The sequence below is a fragment of the Halichoerus grypus genome, chromosome 12 (genome assembly GCF_964656455.1).
Source record: "Halichoerus grypus chromosome 12, mHalGry1.hap1.1, whole genome shotgun sequence".
Classification (NCBI taxonomy): domain Eukaryota; kingdom Metazoa; phylum Chordata; class Mammalia; order Carnivora; family Phocidae; genus Halichoerus; species Halichoerus grypus.
Window position 1 is genome coordinate 6,781,310 of NC_135723.1, and position 21,432 is coordinate 6,802,741.

The window sequence follows — 21,432 nt, forward strand, 5'->3', positions numbered from 1 at the left end:
ACTGCCAGGGACCTACTCAATATGGACATTAGTACGATGCCAGAACTAGAGTTCAGAATGATGATTTTAAAGATACTACCTGGGCTTGAAAAAAGCATAGAAGTTATTAGAGAAACTCTTTCTGGAGAAATAAAGGAACTAAAATCTAACCAAGTTGAAATCAAAAAGGCTATTAATGAGGTGCAATAAAAAATGGGGGCTCTAACTGCTAGGATAAATGAGGCAGATGAGAGAATTTGTGATATAGAAGACCAAATGATGGAAAATGAAGAAGCTGAGAAAAAGAGAGATAAACAACTACTGGTTCACAAGGGCAGAATTTGAGAGCTAAGCGATACCATAAGACAAAACAACATTAGAATAATTGGGATCCCAGAAGAAGAAGAAAGAGAGAGAGGGGCAGGAGGTATATTGGAGCAAATTATAGCAGAGAACTTCCCAAATTTGGGGAAGGAAAAAGGCATCAAAATCCAGGAAGCACAGAGAACCCCTCTCAAAATCAATAAAAATAGGTCAACACCCCAAAATCTAATAGTAAAACTTACGAGTCTCAGAGACAAAGAGAAAATCCTGAAAGCAGCTTGGGAGAAGAGATCTGTAATCTACAATGGTAGAAACATTAGATTGGCAACAGACGTATCCACAGAGGCCTGGCAGGCCAGAAAGGACTGGCAGGATATATTCAGAGCACTAAATGAGAAAAACATGCAGCCAAGAATACTATATCCAGCTAGGCTGTCACTGAAAATAGAAGGAGAGATAAAAAACCTTCCAGGACAAGCAAAAACTAAAGGAATTTGCAAACACAAAGCCAGCCCTACAGGAAATATTGAAAGGGGTCCTCTAAGCAAAGAGAGAGCCTAAAAGCAACATAGACCAGAAAGGAACACAGATGATATACAGTAACAGTCACTTTACAGGCAATATAATGGTACTAAATTCATATCTTTCAATAGTTACCCTGAATGTAAATGGGCTAAATGCCCCAATCAAAAGACCCAGGCTATCAGGTTGGATAAAAAGACAAGACCCCTGATATGCTGTTTACAAGAGACTCATTTTAGACCTAAAGACACCCCCAGATTGAAAGTGAAGGGGTGGAAAACCATTTACCATGCTAATGGACACCAAAAGAAAGCTGGGGTGGCAATCCTTATATCAGACAAATTAGATTTTAAACCAAAGACTGTAATAAGAGATGACGAAGGACACTATATCCTACTTAAAGGGTCTATCCAGCAAGAAGATCTAACAATGGGAAATATCTATGCCCCTAACATGGGAGCAGCCAATTATATAAGGCAATTAATAACAAAAGCAAAGAAACACATCGACAACAATACAATAATAATGGGGGACTTTAACACCGCCCTCACTGAAATGGACAGATCATCTGAGCAAAAGATCAACAAGGAAATAAAGACTTTAAATGACACACTGGACCAAAAGGACTTCACAGACATATTCAGAACATTCCATCCCAAAGCAACGGAATACACATTCTTCTCTAGTGCCCATGGAACATTCTCCAGAATTGATCACATCCTAGGTCATAAATCAGGTCTCAAATGATACCAAAAGATGGGATCATTCCCTGCCTATTTTCAGACCACAATGCTTTGAAACTAGAACTCAATCACAAGAGGAAAGTCAGAAAGAACTCAAATACATGGAGGCTAAAGAGCATCCTACTAAAGAATGAATGGGTCAACCAGGAAATTAAAGAAGAATTAAAAAAACTCATGGAAACCAATGAAAATGAAAACACAACTGTTCAAAATCTTTGGGATGCAGCAAAGGCAGTCCTAAGAGGAAGTATATAGCAATACAAGCCTTTCTCAAGAAACCAGAAAGGTCTCAAATACACAACCTAACCCTACACCTAAAGGAGCTAGAGAAAAGACAGCAAATAAAGCCTAAACCCAGCAGGAGAAGAGAAATAATAAAGATCAGAGCAGAAATCAATGAAATAGAAACCAAAAGAACAGTAGAACAGATCAACAAAACAAGCAGGTGGTTCTTTGAAAGAATTAACAAGATTAATAACACCCCTGGCCACACTTATCAAAAAGAAAAGAGAAATGATCCAAATAAATAAAATCATGAATGAAAGAGGAGGGATCACAACCAACACCAAAGAAATACAAACAATTATAAGAACATATTATGAGCAACTCTAAGCCAGCAAATTAGATAACCTGGAAGAAATGGATGCATTCCTAGAGATGTATCAACTACCAAAACTGAACCAGGAAGAAATAGAAAACCTGAAAAGACCCATAACCACTAAGGAAATTGAAGCAGTCATCAAAAATCTCCCAAAACACAAAAGCCCAGGGCCAGATGGCTTCCCAGGGGAATTCCTCCAAACATTGAAAGAAGAATTAATACCTATTCTTCTGAAACTGTTCCAAAAAATAGAAATGGAAGGAAAACTTCCAAACTCATTTTATGAGGCCAGCATTACCTTGATCCCAAAACCAGACAAAGACCCCATCAAAAAGGAGAATTACAGACCATATCCTTGATGAACATGGATGCAAAAATTGTCACCAAAATACTAGCCAATAGGATCCAACAGTACATTAAAAGGATTATTCACCACGACCAAGTGGGATTTATCCCTGGGCTGCAAGGTTGGTTCAACAACCAGAAATCAATCAATGTGATACAATACATTAATAAAAGAAAGAACAAGAACCATATGATCCTCTCAATAGATGCAGAAAAAAGCATTTGACAAAGTACAGCATCCTGTCTTTTTTTTTTTTTATTGTTATGTTAATCCCCATACATTACATCATTAGTTTTAGATATAGTGTTCCATGATTCATTGTTTGTGCATAACACCCAGTGCTCCATGCAGAACGTGCCCTCCTCAATACCCATCACCAGGCTAACCCATCCTCCCACCCCCCTCCCCTCTAGAACCCTCAGTTTGTTTTTCAGAGTCCATCGTCTCTCATGGTTCTTCTTCCCCTCCGCTTTCCCCCCCATCATTCTTCCCCTCCTGCTACATTCTTCTTCTTCTTTTTTTCTTTCTTAACATATATTGCATTATTTGTTTCAGAGGTACAGATCTGCGATTCAACAGTCTTGCAAAATTCACAGCACTTACCAGAACACATACCCTCCCCAGTGTCCATCACCCAGTCACCCCATCCCTCCCACCCCACCCCCCACTCCAGCAACCCTCAGTTTGTTTCCTGAGATTAAGAATTCCTCATATCAGTGAGGTCATATGATACATGTTTTTCTCTGTTTGACTTATTTCGCTCAGCATAATACCCTCCAGTTCCATCCATGTCGTTGCAAATGGCAAGATCTCATTCCTTTTGATGGCTGCATAATATTCCATTGTATATATATACCACCTCTTCTTTATCCATTCATCTGTTGATGGACATCTTGGCTCTTTCCACAGTTTGGCTATTGTGGACATAGTACAGCATCCTTTCTTGATCAAAACTCTTCAGAGTATAAGGATAGAGGGTACATACCTCAATATCATAAAAGCCATCTATGAAAAACCTACAGCGAATATCATTCTCAATGGGGAAAAACAGAGCTTTCCCCCTAAGGTCAGGAACACACAGGGATGTCCACTATCACCACTGCCATTCAACATAGTTTTTGAAGTCTTAGCCACAGCAATCACACAACAAAAAGAAATAAAAGACATCAAAATTGGCAAAGAAGAAGTCAAACTCTCACTCTTTGCAGATGATATGATACTTTATGTGGAAAACCCAAAAGACTCCACTCCAAAACTGCTAGAACTCATACAGGAATTCAGTAAAGTGGCAGGATATAAAATCAATGCACAGAAGTCAGTGGCATTCCTATACAGCAACAACAAGACAGAAGAAAGAGAAATTAAGGAGTCGATCCCATTTACGATTGCACCCAATACCATCAGATACCTAGGAATAAATCTAACCAAAGAGGCAAAGAATCTGTGCTCAGAAAACTATAAAATACTCATGAAAGAAATTGAGGAAGACACAAAGAAATGGAAAAACGTTCCATGCCCATGGATTGGAAGAACAAATATTGTGATGATGTCAATCCTACCTAGAGCAATCTACACATTCAATGCAATCCCCATCAAAATACCATCCACTTTTTTCCAAAGAAATGGAACAAATAATCCTCAAATTTGTATGGAACCAGAAAAGACCTCGAATAGCCAGAGGAATGTTGAAAAAGAAAATCAAAGCTGGCGGCATCACAATTCCGGACTTCAAGCTCTATTACAAAGCTGTCATCATCAAGACAGTATGGTACTGGCACAAAAACAGACACATAGATCAATGGAACAGAATAGAGAGCCCAGAAATGGACCCTCAACTCTATGGTCAACTAATCTTTGACAAAGCAGGAAAGAATGTCCAATGGAAAAAAGACAGTCTCTTCAACAAATGGTGTTGGGAAAATTGGACAGCCACATGCAGAAGAATGAAACTGGACCATTTCCTTACACCACACACAAAAATAGACTCCAAATGGTTGAAAGTCCTCAATGTGAGACAGGAGTCCATCAACATCCTAAAGGAGAACACAGGCAGCAACCTCTTCGGCCTCAGCCGCAGCAACTTTGTCCTAGAAACATCGCCAAAGGCAAGGGAAGCAAGGGCAAAAATGAACTATTGGGACTTCATCAAGATAAAAATCTTTCGCACACAAAAGAAACAGTCAATAAAATCAAAAGACAGCTGACAGAATGGGAGAAGATATTTGCAAAGACATATCAGATAAAGGGCTAGTATCCAAAATCTATAAAGAACTTCTTAAACTCAACACCCAAAGAACAAATCATCCAATCAGGTAATGGACAGAAGACATGAACAGACATTTTTACAAAGAAGACATCCAAATGGCCAACAGACACATGAAAAAGTGCTCAACAAACTCACTTGGCATCAGGGAAATCCAAATCAAAACCTCAATGAGTTATCACCTCACACCAATCAGAATGGCTAAAATTAACAAGTCAGGTAATGACAGATGTTGGAGGGGTTACAGAGAAAGCGGAACCCTCCTACACTGTTGGTGGGAATGCAAGCTGGTGCAGCCACTCTGGAAAACAGTATGGAGGTTCCTCAAAAAGTTGAAAATAGAGCTATTCTATGATTCAGCAATTGCACTACTGGGTATTTACCCCAAAGATACAAATGTAGGGATCCAAAGGGTACGTCCACCCCGATGTTTATAGCAGCAATGTGCATAATAACCAAACTGTGGAAAGAGCCAAGATGTCCATCGACAGATGAATGGATAAAGAAGATGTGGTATATATATATACAATGGACTATTATTCAGCCATCAAAAAGAATGAGATCTTGCCATTTGCAATGACGTGGATGGAACTGGAGGGTATTATGCTGAGCGAAATAAGTCAATCAGAGAAACACATGTATCATGTGACCTCACCGATAGGAATTCTTAATCTCAGGAAACAACCTGAGGGTTGCTGGAGTGGTGGGGGGTGGGAGGAATGGGGTGGCTGGGTGATAGACATTGCGGAGGGTATGTGCTATGGTGAGCGCTGTGAAGTGTGCAAGACAGTTGAATGATAGATCTGTACCTCTGAAGCAAATAATACCTTATATGTTAAAAAAAAAGAAGAAGAAGAAGAAGAAGATAGCAGGAGAGGAAGAATGAAGGGGGGGAAATCGGAGGGGAGACGAACCATGAAAGACGATGGACTCTGAAAAACAAACTGAGGGTTCTGGAGGAGAGGGGGGTGGGAGGATGGGTTAGCCTGGTGATGGGTATTAAAGAGGGCACGTTCTGCATGGAGCACTGGGTGTTATGCATAAACAATGAATCATGGAACACTACATCTAAAACTAATGATGTAATATATGGTGATTAACATAACATAATAAAAAAATGAAAAAAAATTCTTTGAAAATACTAATAAAATTGATAACACTTGACAATATCATGGGGCAAGAGAGAGTGATGGAGGAAGAGGAAGATAAAGAGAGAAAAACAGAAGTAAGCAATATAAGAGAAAAAAATAATTACTACAAATCCTAAAAACATAAAAAAATCAGAAGAGATTGTGCTTAACTTTATTTGAAATTTGAATTTTTCAGTGAAAAAAACAAATTCCTAGAAAAATAATCATGAAAGGCAAAGGAAAATATGAACGGAAAATTTGCATTCATTTTTTAAGAAATTTTTTTATTTGAGTATAGTTGTCACACAACATTACATTAGATTCAGGTATATAGCATACTGATTTGACTTCTCTATATATTATGCTGTGTTCACCACAAGAGTAGCTCCCATCTGTCACCATACAACACTATTACAATATTAGTGACTATATTCCCTATATTGTGTCTCTTATTCCTGTGACTTCTTCATTCCATAACTGGAAGCTTGTATCTCTCACTCTCCTTCACCCATTCATTTTTTATTAAAAAAAATAAAATAAAATTTAAATCACAATTTAAAAAGTTTTTTCTAAGAAAATTTAAGGCTCTTACCAAAATTTAATACTTTATATTAATATATACAAAAAACACTATGTCATGATCAAGTCCATTTTACTTTATAAACTCAGGGTTAGTTTAACATTAGGATATCAGTGTAATGAAAGAAAAACGATGATACAATGATCTCAATAAACATTAATACAACCTTCCACCAAAGTAGAATTGTGAAATCTGCAAAAACAAAACAAAGTCAAAACAAGAAAAAAAGAACAGTAAGCATTACCTAATGTTGTAATACATTTCCGTTGAGATCACAAGAATGCTCCCTATTTTTATTTGTTTTCAACTCTGTACTGAAGGTTCTAACAAGCAGAATATGACAAGAAAATAGAATGAACCCAAAAGGATTAGAAATGAAACCATGGTGTCCTAGTTTGCAGAAGATACTTTTATAAATAGTCAAAAGGACCTACCCATAAATTTTGAACAAGTGACCTAATACAATGTACCTCCTGATGTGATTCAATAAGGCATACACATCACTTCTATTTTATTTTTTCCAAATATATTTAACCTGCAAAAAAAGAGGACATATTCATTAGAAATTAAGACTTATTATAAGGCTATAATGATTGAGGGTCCTGTTGATCCAAAGATAACCAATAAACCAACGAAATAAAAGAGTCCAGATAAATAAATACATCCAGATAAGGCCTCCATTTAGGATAAATGTGTGGACCAGTGGCAAACAGTGCTCTTTTCAACAAATTATGCCAAATACTAATGTGGAAAAAGTTAAAAATTACCCCTCATCTCATATCAAAACAAAAATTGACTGCCACTAAGTTAAAGATGAAAGTGTGAAAGATAAAACAATAAAAAAGATAACGTATGAGAGAATCATCATGAAAAACGGTAGGTAAAGAGGTCTTAACCATGGCTAACCATATCAAAAACACTGTAAAGGAAAGGGATGCTACATAGGATTACACTAAAATAAGGAACTTGTGTTCATCAAAACATACCATTTGAAGAGTAAAAAGGAAAACTATGAACTGGATGGCATATGTTGTTTGCGAAGTTAACAAAAGAATTATATCCAGAGTTTAGAAATGAGCACAAGACATGAACAAGCACTTCACAAAAAAGCCATATACATACCCAGTGCTCAGTCTCCTTGCACTTACTGGAAATCATGAAAACATTATTTAAAACCGATTTTCATACCACTTCACACACAGCAGAATGGCAAAAGTTAAAAGGATTGACAGTACCCAATGTAGTGAGGCATGGGAAGCAACAGGGACCGTATGGATTACCGATGACTGCATAAATTGATACAACTACTCTAGAAAATCATTTGGCAGTATTTGTTCAAGTTGAATGTGACCCAGGAGTTCCACTTCTTGTTATAAAACCAGAAGAAATGTATATGTATGTATTTCAAATGATACTTACAGAAATGTTCATAAATGCTTTAGTCAGAATCATCCCAAGCAGTAGACAATATAAAAGCATCCAGCAATAAAATGCATCGATAAATTGTGACATATTCATACAACACAATGGTGTACAATAATAAAAATGAACAATAACAGCTGCATGAAACAGCGTAAGTGAAAGTTGTAAACACAATATGAAGCAAAAGACAGTAGACAAACGTGTGATTTCATTCATATAAAAAGAAAAATAGCAAATGCTGATGGTGTTGGAACTAAAATTGTCCTTATTTTGGGGGAGGCAACCAAACAGTAACAGGGACTGATATGTCTTATTTCCTGACTGGGATGATAATTACATGGTGTGTTCACCTTGTAATGATTTGTCTAAGTCCAATTTGTGCATTTTCCTTCATGCATGTTTTACTCAACTCTGAGAAGTCACTAAAAAAACAAACAAACAAACAAAAAACAAACTTTGATATGGCCTGAAATTTTATAGTATATATTAGTAACTGAGAGAATATCTATATGCACCCAGTGAATGCATTGGCTTTACCAAACAGATGTTTATTTATCACAAACACACAGTGATTAAAGATTGCTCATAAGGGACGCCTGGGTGGCTCAGTTGGTTAAGCGTCTGCCTTCTGCTCAGGTCATGATCTCAGGGTCCTGGGATCAAGCCCTGAGTCAGGCTCCCTGCTCAGTGGAGAGTCTGCTTCTCCTTCTCACTCTATGAGTACACTTGCTCTCTCTCTCTCTCAAATAAATAAAAATCTTTAAAAAGATAAAATAAAATAAAGTGCTCATAAGAAATCTGTTCTGATCACATTATATAAAAGGTACATATTTCTAACAAAATTTAAATATCTTGATTAGTTAATATCTGAGAGCTTCAACAGTAGGCCAGAAAAATTTGGTTCTAAAGCAATGAAATGAGATTTTTATGATATTTTAATCTAAAGGCCTTGAGACACCTTAATCATGTTTTTAAGAAGCCTGTTTTCTCAAAAAAAGTTCTCTAAAGAAATCTATACACAGGACACAATGGGCAGTAAGACATAGAATCTATCTTCAAATTCTTATTTCAAATCCTACAGAGTTAGGGTGGACCACATGGAGATTTTTCTATGGCAGAAGTAAAAGATGTCCCTAGAATCTAATCCCAGACATGTCCAAAATACTTGTTTTGCTTTTTCACATCTGAACTTGCAACCTGGCTACCATACTGCCAACTAAAAAAACAAAACAAAACAAAAAAACAACCTCAAGAAAGAGACAAAGGGTATTTGTTTCAAATTTTACTTACAATTTTTCTTTCAAAATCTGTGTATATAAAATTTAACCCTATTGGTTTTCTTGAACCAGACCAATTAATGGTAACCTACCCCTCCTGGATATGAGTGTGTGTGTGTGTGTGTGTGTGTGGACGGGGGGTGTATATGTTGCACAATGAGGAGTTGAAAGTTTCTTCTCTACAAATACTAACCAGATGCAACCTAGTTTCAGCAAGGTTATAGTTGAAACTAAAACGAGTTCTTGCCTAGTAAACAGAAATGTCTTCGGATGAAGCAAATAACCACAGTGAAGCCATGTAGGAGACAGAACCAGTTTTTGTCTGTTCTGTTGTTTTCAGAAAGACTCTAGTAGGTGGCTAAAAATTGAGGACAATATCCATTTCCCCAAGAAAACAGACTGTGTAAGGATAACATGAGTCAGGGCTTGAGAAAAGAAAGTGTATGTTCTAAGATCACACTGTAGGGGACCATATGTTTTCCATGTAATTTGTATCTTGTTTAGAAAAGGTACAGAAGGGGCGCCTGGGTGGCTCAGTCGGTTAAGGGTCTGCCTTCAGCTCAGGTCATGATCCCCGGGTCCTGGAATCGAGTCCTGCATCAGGCTCCCAGCTCAGTAGGGACCCTGCTTCTCCCCCTGCTTGTGCTCTGTCTCTCTCTCTCTCAAATGAATAGAAAAATAAATAAATAATTAAAAAATATATATATATATATAAAAAGAAAAGGTGCAGAATGTGGTATAATCTAGTCTACATTTTTACATGACATTAGTTAACAAGGCTTGGGACTACAGTTGTGTTTTGCTTTCTTCCTTTTCTTTCATATCTTTTTTTGACTTAATATTCTCTGTGCACTTTCAGAGATTGACTCATTTTATGTCTTCATCCTCGAAGACCTTTAGTACTGTGCATCCTTGATCACTAAATATATTTACTGATTTACAATTTTCTGAGTTTCATTAATCTGTTGTTGATTCCCTGCTACAGTTCATTAATGAAGATGTTAAATAAAATCTGAACAAGCAACATTCCTGTCAGCAGCTCCGCATAGAGCAAGGCATGATGATTTGGTAATAACATTTAAATTTTTTTGCCCCTATTAGAGTGTGTATATATAAATCAATTTAAATTAATGTCATAATATTAATATTTCATGAAATAATGTATTAAACTGTGTACTCAGATGCCTAAATAGTACATTGACTGCTGTTGAATCATGCATTAATTTGGGTAATCCCACTTTCAAATATCACTTGCAAATGCACAGTGTTTCCTTAAGAATGGATGACTAATATCACAAACAAGGTGTTATTACTTCTTTTATATTACTGGTTTGGAATCTAATGTAAATCCCAAGCGTCCAGTCAGTAGGTGGTCCTTTGTTGAAGGTCTGACAGCAATTCTCTGAATCCAATGCCCTTTGTACAGACAGCTTCTCATTCCAATCAGAAAGGGGCATAGAGCTTGGCTTGGATTTCACTATCAATTTTACTATCAGAGTGACTCTTTCCTTTTCCCATATATCAAGATCAAAATTATTTTTAAAAAGACTGAAATCATTGTCTGAGTTTATCATTTTTTTTTAAAGAATCACATCATAATGGCATTTGAGCTTGAAAAAGTAAATTTTATTAAAGTACAACTTGCAACTACATGGCTTTTGCAATTTGACAAGTGTTTTTCTTTGAATTTCCTCTGTTGGCCTGTCCATGATTCCTTGGATAAGCTGTGATCCAGATGCACAACAGCAAATGGTGAATTCTTCATCACCAAGAGTGTTTACACATATGGTAAGCATCAAAATGATGTGCAAGTTGCTGGTGGAATTAAAATGAGAAAATTCCATGATGCTTTCATTGAAATTTGGTGTAATTTCCACTTAAACCATTTAAAGCGGAAAATGTGTCTCTTACAACATGAAATAATGTCAGCTACATCAGTTATGATCCATGCACAAAAGACTTTTAAAATCCCTGCTGAAGGGGCACCTGGGTGGCTCAGTAGTTAAGCGTCTGCCTTTGGCTCGGGTCATGGTCCCAGGGTCCTGGGATCGAGCCCCGCATCGGGCTCCCTGCTCAGTGGGAAGCCTGCTTCTCCCTCTCCCACTCCCACTGCTTGTGTTCCTTCTCTCGCTGTGTCTCTCTCTGTCAAATAAATAAATAAAATCTTTAAAAAAAAAATCCCTGGTGCATTCAGAATTCTCTCCTCTTCAGGTACTGATTCCATGAGCTTATTAAATATCTTGGTCCCTTGGCTGTCTTAAACACATATATGGAGGAAAACTTAGTCCTTCTTTGATGCTTGGTATTTTCATTTCCTTCTATATTCCCTATTTCAGTGAAAAGAGTTGCAATTTATCCAATAGCCCCAAGCCCAGAATCTGAACATCCCCTTTTCCTGTTTCATCCTTTCCCTCTTCCCCTGTCCTATGCAATCTACTGTAAGATTAAACTTATTTCTTAAGTCCATCCACACATCACCAGTCATACAATTGTCCATGCAGTTTACTCAATTATACAACTCTAGTCAGGATTATCCAGAGAAAAAAACACCAATGCAGGGTATTATATATGCACATAAAGAGATTTGTTTTAAGGAATTGACTCACATCATTATGGAAGCTGACAAGTCCAAGATCTGCAGGGCGGACCAGCAGGCTAGAGACCCAGAACAGCCTATGTTGCAGCTCAAGTTCAAGAGCTGCCTGCTAGCAGAATTATCTCTTGCTTGAGGGAGGTCAGTCTCTTGACCTATTAAGTCCTTCAGCTGCTCAGGTAAGGCCCATCCACATTACAGAGGGCAATCTGCTTTACTCCAAGTTCATTAATTTAAATGTTAATGTCATCCACAAACACCCCCACAGAAAAATCCAGAATAATGTTTGATTACACATCTGGGCACCATGACAAAACCAAAGTAACACATGAAATTAGCCATCACATCAGTCATTCTTCTCTCTCATTGAAAACTGTCAAATCTTTCCAGTAGTTTCCTTAGCTCTACTTGTCTCTTCCACAGTTGGTTATTAAGAGTGTACCCAATAAACATGACATAATAAAAAAAAAAAAAAAAAAAGAGTGTACCCAGAATGTCCATTCAAAATGTAACTTCATTCAGGTAATTTCCTTGTTGAAAAATCAATGGCCAAACAAAATTTCAAAAATTTAACTGCAAGTACTCAATATGTGGTATGCCATAATTTCTTTTATCTGTAGCTCTTGGTACATATAGCTCACTCTTGTGAGTATCCCCGCCCCGCCACTCTTTATGTGAATTTTAATGATACTTCAAAACCAGTTTAGATGACACTTTCTTCAGAAAATCTCTAAAGCAGTTAGTGAAATCATGTCCCAAGTGTTTCCATAACAACTTGATTGTTCCCTTTAAAGCCATCAGTTATCCTTCTGTGCAATTTCCGATTTCCTTTTCCACTTTCCTCTAATCGTAAAGATTCAGGAAGACAATTTGGTATCTAATATATTGTTGTAGCCTTTGCTTATCACTGAGCTGGAGCCACATTTGCACTAGTTTATAAGATTTATATTTGAATGCATGAATAAATGAATGAATGATGAATGGATGCTCTTATAATAATTGGTGGAGTTAGGGTTCAGATATAACACTTCTGATTCTAAAATTAATGATGTTTAAAAATATACCATATGGTCTCTATTATATATAAATAAAAAATAGAACAGAGGTATAAAATATGTTTGAAAAGTAAGGTACATATTCAAACACATATGCCTATGTGAAACAATTAAACTTCTCATCAAAAATATCATGGAGGTTCCTCAAAAAGTTGAAAATTTTGCTACCATATGGTCCAGCAATTGCACTACTGGGTATTTACCCCAAAGATACAAATGTAGGGATCCGAAAGGGTACGTGCACCCCGATGTTTATAGCAGCAATGTCCACAATAGCCAAACTGTGGAAAGAGCCAAGATGTCCATCGACAGATGAATGGATAAAGAAGACGTGGTATATATATACAATGGAATATTATGCAGCCATCAAAAGGAATGAAATCTTGCCATTTGCAATGACATGGATGGAACTGGAGGGTATTATGCTGAGCGAAATAAGTCAATCAGAGAAAGACATGTATCATATGACCTCACTGATATGAGAAATGTGAGAAACAAGACAGAGGATCATAGGGGAAAGGAGGGAAAAATGAAACAAGATGAAACCAGAGAGGGAGACAAACCATAAGAGACTCTTAATCTCAGGAAACAAACAGGGTTGGTGGAATGGAGGGGGGTGGGAGGGCTGGGGTGGCTGGGTGATAGACATTGGGGAGGGTATGTGCTATGGTGAGTGCGGTGAATTGTGTAAGACTATTGAATCACAGATCTGTAACTCTGAAACAAATAATACATTATATGTTAAAAAAAAAAGAAGAAGATAGCAGGAGGGGAAGAATGAAGGGGGGGGAAATCGGAGGGCGAGACGAACCATGAGAAACTATGGACTCTGAGAAACAAACTGAGGGTTCTAGAGGGGAAGGGGTGGGGGGATGGGTTAGCCTGGAGATGGGTATTAAAGAGGGCACGTTCTGCATGGAGCACTGGGTGTTATGCACAAACAGTGAATCATGGAACACTACATCAAAAACTAATGATGTAATGTATGGTGATTAACATAACAATAAAAAATTAAAAAAACTAATGATGTAATGTATGGTGATTAACATAACATAATAATAAAAAAATAAAATATCAGAATAACATATTTTTAAGCTGTAAATATTGGTATAGAAGTTTTGGGCGCCTGGGTGGCTCAGTTGGTTAAGCGACTGCCTTCGGCTCAGGTCATGGTCCTGGAGTCCCGGGATCGAGTCCCACATCGGGCTCCCTGCTCGGCGGGGAGTCTGCTTCTCCCTCTGACCCTCCTCCCTCTCATGCTCTCTGTCTCTCGTTCTCTCTCTCTCAAATAAATAAATAAAATCTTTAAAAAAAAAAAAAAAAAAAAAAGTTTTAACTAATTTATTTTTCTGTTAGTTGTCTGATACTATCTTTACATGCTTAATGTGTGTCATGCCAAAAAATATGATCTTAGCCAACTCTGCCTTATTTCCCCTGAGTAGTTTCAGATTTAAACTTAGATAATTAATCATTTTACCCACCATACCCCACCCCCAAGTCACCATCTATATACTTGGTTTTGGGAGAGGAATTAAGCTTCTAACTCTAAGCAGTTGTCAACTCTGTCACTCATTGGGATTTAACTTATTCCAACAGGTACTTGGTCATCAACTGGATTGCCCAACAAATTAGCATTCAGCTATCTTCAGAAGCATCACATGTCTGGGGGTGCCTCAGTTGGGTTAAGCAGCTGCCTTTGGCTCAGGCCATGATCTCAGGGTTCCTGCTCAGTGGGGAGCCTGCTTCTCCCTCTCCCCTCTGCTGGTGCTTTCTCTCTCACTATCTCTCTCAAACAAATAAATAAAATCTTAAAAAAAAAAAAAAAGAAGCATCATGATCTCTGGATCATGATTTATCTATGTTCTCTGCATTACTCTTGTCCAGATTGGTGCTTGTTAGTCCATTGGACCCTTCTCAGCCTCTAGTATTTCAAACACTATATTCAAAATAACATTAATAATTGGTTACTAGCAAGAAATCAAATAGCAAATATATATATATAAATTAGAGGTCAGCAAACCTACTGGATTTGTAAGAACATTTTTTTTCAATGATTGTTTTTGTGTAATGAAGGCAAAGTTGAGTAGTTGTGACAGAGACCATAAGGCCTGAAAAACCTAACATATTTATTGTTTGTCTTTTTAAAGGGAACTTGCAGGGGCGCCTGGGTGGCTCAGTCGTTAAGCATCTGCCTTTGGCTCAGGTCATGATTCCAGGTCCTGGGATCGAGCCCCACATCAGGCTCCCTGCTCGGCGGGAAGCCTGCTTCTCCCTCTCCCACTGCACCTGCTTGTATTCCCTCTCTCGCTGTGTCTTTCTCTGTCAAGTAAATAAATAAAATCTTTAAAAATAAATAAATAAATAAAGGGAACTTGCTGACCCCTGAAGAGCACTGATGAATACTTTTCAACAGTTTAGTAGAAATGAGAAAATGTTAAGAGAAATAATGCCATTCTAAAGATTTATATCTTTGTAAATTACCATTCAAGAGTATTGGTGAAATGAAAACATTTTTAGAGAACAAACATAGAGAATTTATCACTGATATATGCTTGCTAGTAACAAGGAAAAGACACACCTAAGGAAAAAGGAAAATAAATGCAGATTGTAGGGGTGAAATACAATAAGTAACAAACTAGTAAAATGTAAAACCTAGACATAAAATTAACTAAGGATTGGATGCATAAAAAACAGTATGGGGGCACCTGGGTGGCTCAGTCAGTTAAGCATCTGCCTTTGGCTCAGATCATGATCCCAGGGTCTTGGGATCGAGCCCCATGTCTGGCTCCCTGCTTGGTGGGGAGGCTGATTCTCCCTCTTCCTCTGCTGCTCCCCCTGCTTGTGCTCTCTCTTTCTCTCTGTCAAATAAATAAGTAAAATCTTAAAAACACACACACACACACACACACACACAAAAAAAAACACAAAAAAACAAAACACCAGTAATGGTGATTGATTTTGAGCTTTCAAATCAAAATTTCAGCTTTTGAATTTTGAACTGTCACAAAAACAAACTGAAATTGGCTTGGAGACCCAAATTTAAATATAAAACTATAAACTTCTAGTAGACAACATAGGAGAAAATCAATGTGACCCTGGACATGGTGATGTAGGTACAACACAAAAAGTGTGATTTATGAAGGAAAAAATGTTAAATTAGACTTTATTAAAATTAAAAATTTCTGCTTCTAAAAGACACTGTCGAGAAAATGAAAAGACAAGTCACAGGCTTGAGCAATGTATATACAAAATGTATACGTGATAAAGGATTTGAATACAAAATGTAGAAACGTCTCTTAAAATTCAAAGAACCTAATTTGAAAATGGGCAAAAGATCTGAACAGATACCTCACCAAAGACATACAGAAGATAAGTAAGCATATGAAATGTTTAATATTGTGCATCACTAAGGACTTGCAAATTAAACAAAACAAAACAAAATACCACTGTATGCCTATTAGAATGGACAAAATCCAAAACACTAACAACAAATACTGGCCAGAATGTGGAGCAATACAAACTCTCAGGTATTGCTGGTATAGATGAGAAATGGTACAATTACTTTGAAAGATAGTTAGGCAATTTCTCACAAAGTTAAACATTTTCTTGTATTCCACTAATTGTGTTCCTTGGCATTAACACAAATAAGTTGACACTTATGTTCACACAAAAACGTGTACATGAATGTTTATAGTGACTTTATTCATAATTGCCAAAATCTGAAAGAAACAAAGATATCCTTTAATAGGTAATTGAATAAGCAAACTATGGCATATCTATAGCAAGGGATATTATTCAGTTTAAAAAGAAATTAACTATTAAATCATGAAAAGATATGATGAAACCTTAATTGCATATTGCTAAACAGTCTTAAAAGGTTACATATTGTATAATTCCAACTATGTAACATTCTAGATAAACAAAAAAATATTGTAAAAACAGTAAAAAAAGAAATTTTTTGTCAGGTTTGGAAATGAGGGAGGAATGAAAAGGTGGGGCCCAAGGAGATTTTAGGGATTGAAACTATTCTGTATGATGTTGAAATGGCGAATACATGTCATTTGGAAAAACTCATTGAATGTACAACAGACACTATGAATTCTAATATATACTAGGGGTTTTGGTTACTAATTATGTATCAGTATTGGTTCATCAACTGTCACAAATGCACCACCCTAAAGCAGGATATTAATCATAGGAGAATATGTGTTCTGATGTAGAGAGGGCATATGGAAACTTTTTGTACTTCCTGCACAGCTTTTGTATAAATTCAAAATTTCACTGGGAGAGGCAATTCAAAATAGTGGTGTCAAAAGATCCTGAACTCACTTCCTCCCACAGACACAATAAATCTACATTTACATATGGAACAATTTCCTCTACAAAAGACCTGAAAACTATCTGGACAGTTCTGCCACAACAAAGGATAAAAGGGTCACATAGTGATGGGAGGAAGAGGCATAAATATGATCTTGCTAAAAACTTCCCAGCACAGCAACCTACAACTGGGAGGGATCTCATAAATAAGGAGCTTCTCCCTGAGCAGAGGGATTTGTGCAGAGGGATTTCAGGCACCCTAATCCTTGGGAGCTATGCCCAAGAGACAAGCCCCCAAAATGTTTGACTTTGAAAACCAATGGGGTTTACATCCAAGAGAACCATGGATCTGTGGGGACTAGAGAGTCTGTTCTTAAAAAAAGCTCATACATAGACTCACCTGCCCATAACCCAGCGTAAAAGTACCACTTTGAAAAGCACCTAGCCCATATGTGAAAGAGATTCATTACTAATATTAAAGTGTCTGCTGGAGGGCAGGAACTTGTTGGGCATCTGTCTTGGGATGAAGGTGCTGTGGGCACCATCTTTGCATTCTCTTTTTCCTTCATTAGTATAAATACTGGTGGGCACATATTTTTGCAGTCTCCCTCTACCTTGCTAGCACCAGTGGGCACACTCCGTCTGGAGCTCTACTGCAGTCCCTCTAAAGTTTCTGGGCAAGCACTCCACCCCAGCTCGACTCACACAGCCCTCCTTGAACTGACAGGCATACATCCTGACCCTGTACCTCTAGTCCTGCTGAAGTTGGAGGGCGAATGCCTATCCCTTTGTTGCTCCTGCAGCCTGCCCAAGGCTGGTGGATAAGTGCCCTGATCCTGTGTAGCTCCTACAACCCTATCGAAGCCAGTGGACAGCGATAGTCCACAAAGGGCATTCCCCTTGACTGTGGGGCTCTGGCGGCCAATGGGAGATTGAGTTTCCTGAGCCCCACAGGCTTGAAACAATCAGAGAGACAGCTTTTGGTAGGTTATCACCCCCCAGATAATTGCACAGACAGCAGACTGAAACACGCCTCCAGTTTTTCTGTGAAAAAGGCCTATTTACTTGTCCTGGAGCTTCAGCCTGAGAAGCAGCCTTCAGGTTTACCACACCTAGAGGATACAGAGGTTAGGCTCAGGCCTGACCTGTAGCCTTGGCCTCACCACAGAAAGAAGCTTATATACTTGTCTGATCACAGTGGTGTGAAATCAGAAATCAATGGCAAGAAAAATAAAACTAGAAAAGGGACGCCTGGGTGACTCAGTGGGTTAAGCGACTGCCTTCGGCTCAGGTCATGATCTCAGAGTCCTGGGATCGAGCCCCGCATCGGGCACCCTGCTTGGCGGGAGGCCTGCTTCTCCCTCTCCCACTCCCCCTGCTTGTGTTCCCTCTCTCGCTGTCTCTCTCTCTGTCAAATAAATAAATAAAATATTAGAAAAAAAGAAAAAGAAAACTAGAAAAAATTTTAAAATGTGAAGATTATGCAACATGCTACTGAACCACCACTGAATTGACGGAGAAATCAAAAAACAGCAACAACATAACGACAACAACAAAAAAACAACCTTGAGACAAATGAAAATGGAAATGCAACATACCAAAAATTATGGAATGCAGCAAAAGCATTTTAAAGAGGGACTTTTATGGTGAAAAAGGCCTACCTCAAGAAACAAGTAAAATCTAAAAGAAATTGTCTAACTTTACACCTAAAGAAACTAGAAGTAAAACAGATAAAACCAAAAATTAGTAGGAGGAAAGAAATAATAAAGATCATACAGAAATAAATAAGAGACTAAAAAGATAATAGAAAAGATCAATAAAACTAAGAGCTGGTTGTTTGAAATTATATTGACATATCTTTAACTAGACTTACTGTTGCTCAAATAAATACAATCTGAAACTGAAGAGGAGAAATTACGAGAAAGCTCAAATAAATAAAATCTGAAACTGAAGAGGAGAAATTACGACTGATACCAAAGAAATACAAAGGATCATAAAAGACTATTATGAACAATTTTCACCAAAAAACTAACCAAGAAAAACCCAAGAAATGAATAAATTCCCAGAAACACACATTTTTCCAAGACTGAATGATGAAGAAAATGCAAATTTGAATAGACATGTTATTAGTAGGGAGATTGAATCAATCAAAAACCTCCTAACAAACAAAAGTCTGGGACCAGGCAGCTTTTCTCGTGAATTCAACCAAAAATTCAAAGATTTAATGTACATTCTTCTCAAACTCTTCCAAAAACTGAAGAGAGGGGAAGTCTTCCAAACCCATTTTACAAGGCCAGCATGAACCTGATACCAAAACCAGACAAGAACACCAAAAAAAAAAAAAAAAGAAAGAAAGAAAGAAAAAGAAAGAGAAGAAAATTATAGGCCAATGCAATATCTCTGATGAATATAGATATAAATATCTTCAACAAAACATTAGCAAACCAAATTCAACAATACATGTAAGGGATCATATAGCAGGATCAAGTGGGATGTATAACAGCATTGCAAAAATATGTCAATGTCTTTAAACCAATCAAAATGAAAGATAAAAATCATATGATTATCTCAAAAGAGAGAGAAAAATCATTTGACAAATTTCAATGATAGTATGATAAAAACACTTCAACAAGTGGGTATAGCAAGAACATACTTCAGTATAATAAAGGCTGTATGTGTAGCTAACTTCAATACTCAACGGTGAAAAAAATGAAAGTTTTTCTTTTAAGACAAGAAACAAGACAAGGAAACTCATTCTCACCACTCTTACTCAACATAGTATTGGAAATTGTAGCCAGAGCAGGTAGGCAGGAAAAATAAAGCATCTAAATTGGGAATGAAGAAGTAAAACTGTCACAATTTGTAACCAAGTTTATTTAATATATATTAAAAAATTTTAAAGACTTCTTGGGGAAAAAAAAAAAAAGCTGTTACAAATAATGAACAAACCCAGTAAAGTTGCAGGGTATAAAATCAGAATACAAAACTCTGTTGTATTTTTATATACTATCATTGAACTATCAGAAAGAAAAAATAAGTAGTTATATATATATTTGTATCAACAATAATAAAATACCTTGGTATAACTTTAACCATGGAAGTGAAAGTCCTGTGCACTGAAAACTATCAGGCATTGATTAAGAAATTGAAGAAGACACAAACAAATGAAAGGATTCTGAACAACAGACAATTCTAAAAAATTTATGGAACCACAAAAGACCGAGAATAGCAAAACCAATATTGGGAAAGAAAATAAAGCTAGAGACATCATGCTCCCTGATTTCAAATTATATTACAAAGCAATAGTGATCAAAACAGTTTGGTATTAGCATAAAAACAGATACATAGATCTAATTACAGATAGTTGATGTTTTAAAAAAGGTATAAATGCCTAAAATTTATTCATGCAGAAATAGAAAACATGTATGGGATTATCTATACCTAGTTTTTGAACTTGAATCAAATTTCCATATCTTTCATAAAAGATGTTTCAGATAATGGAAAAAGAATGAAAGCTCTCTGACTCAGTTTTTTATGCTAGTATAACTTTGACACCAAAACTTTCAAGGATAATACAAAACAACAACAACAACAACTAAAAGTCAATTTTAATTTATAAAGTTATATATACATATTTTAGATGAATATCAACATGATAATGAATTGATAAATAAGAAATCCATTGATGAAATAGTTTTTAACACAAGAACGTAAAGATGATTTAACATTAACAGATCAATGTAATTACTACTCAATGTTGAAGAAATACATAAATGTATCAAGAGATCCACAAACAATATTTATAAAATTCAGTGCACATTCACACAAATACTCCTAGAAAACTAGGAACATTATTAATGTGATATGAGTATCCCAAGGTATAACAAACATATTTAATAATAAAACTTTAAGAGAATTTATTTTTTTGTTAGAAACTATTTTCATTGCGATCGTTAAGTGCTTTCCTAGAAGTAAGAAAACAAGTACTACAAGAAAATAGAAACATGTGGAATATAGATTGAATAGAAATAAAAACAATTTTCCTTCTTTGGAGGTGGTTTTTGTATCTGGAAAACAGACTCCACAGGCTAATGATTAGAACTCAGGTGGTTATTAACATTGCTGAATGCAAGGTCCTAATAGAAAAGTCAATAGTATAGACAGTCCATGACTTAAGTTGATTCAGCTTACATTTTTTTGTCTTTATGATGGTGTAAAAGCAATACTCATTCAGTAGAAAACAATACTTCAAATTTTGAACTCGGATCTTTTCCCAGGCT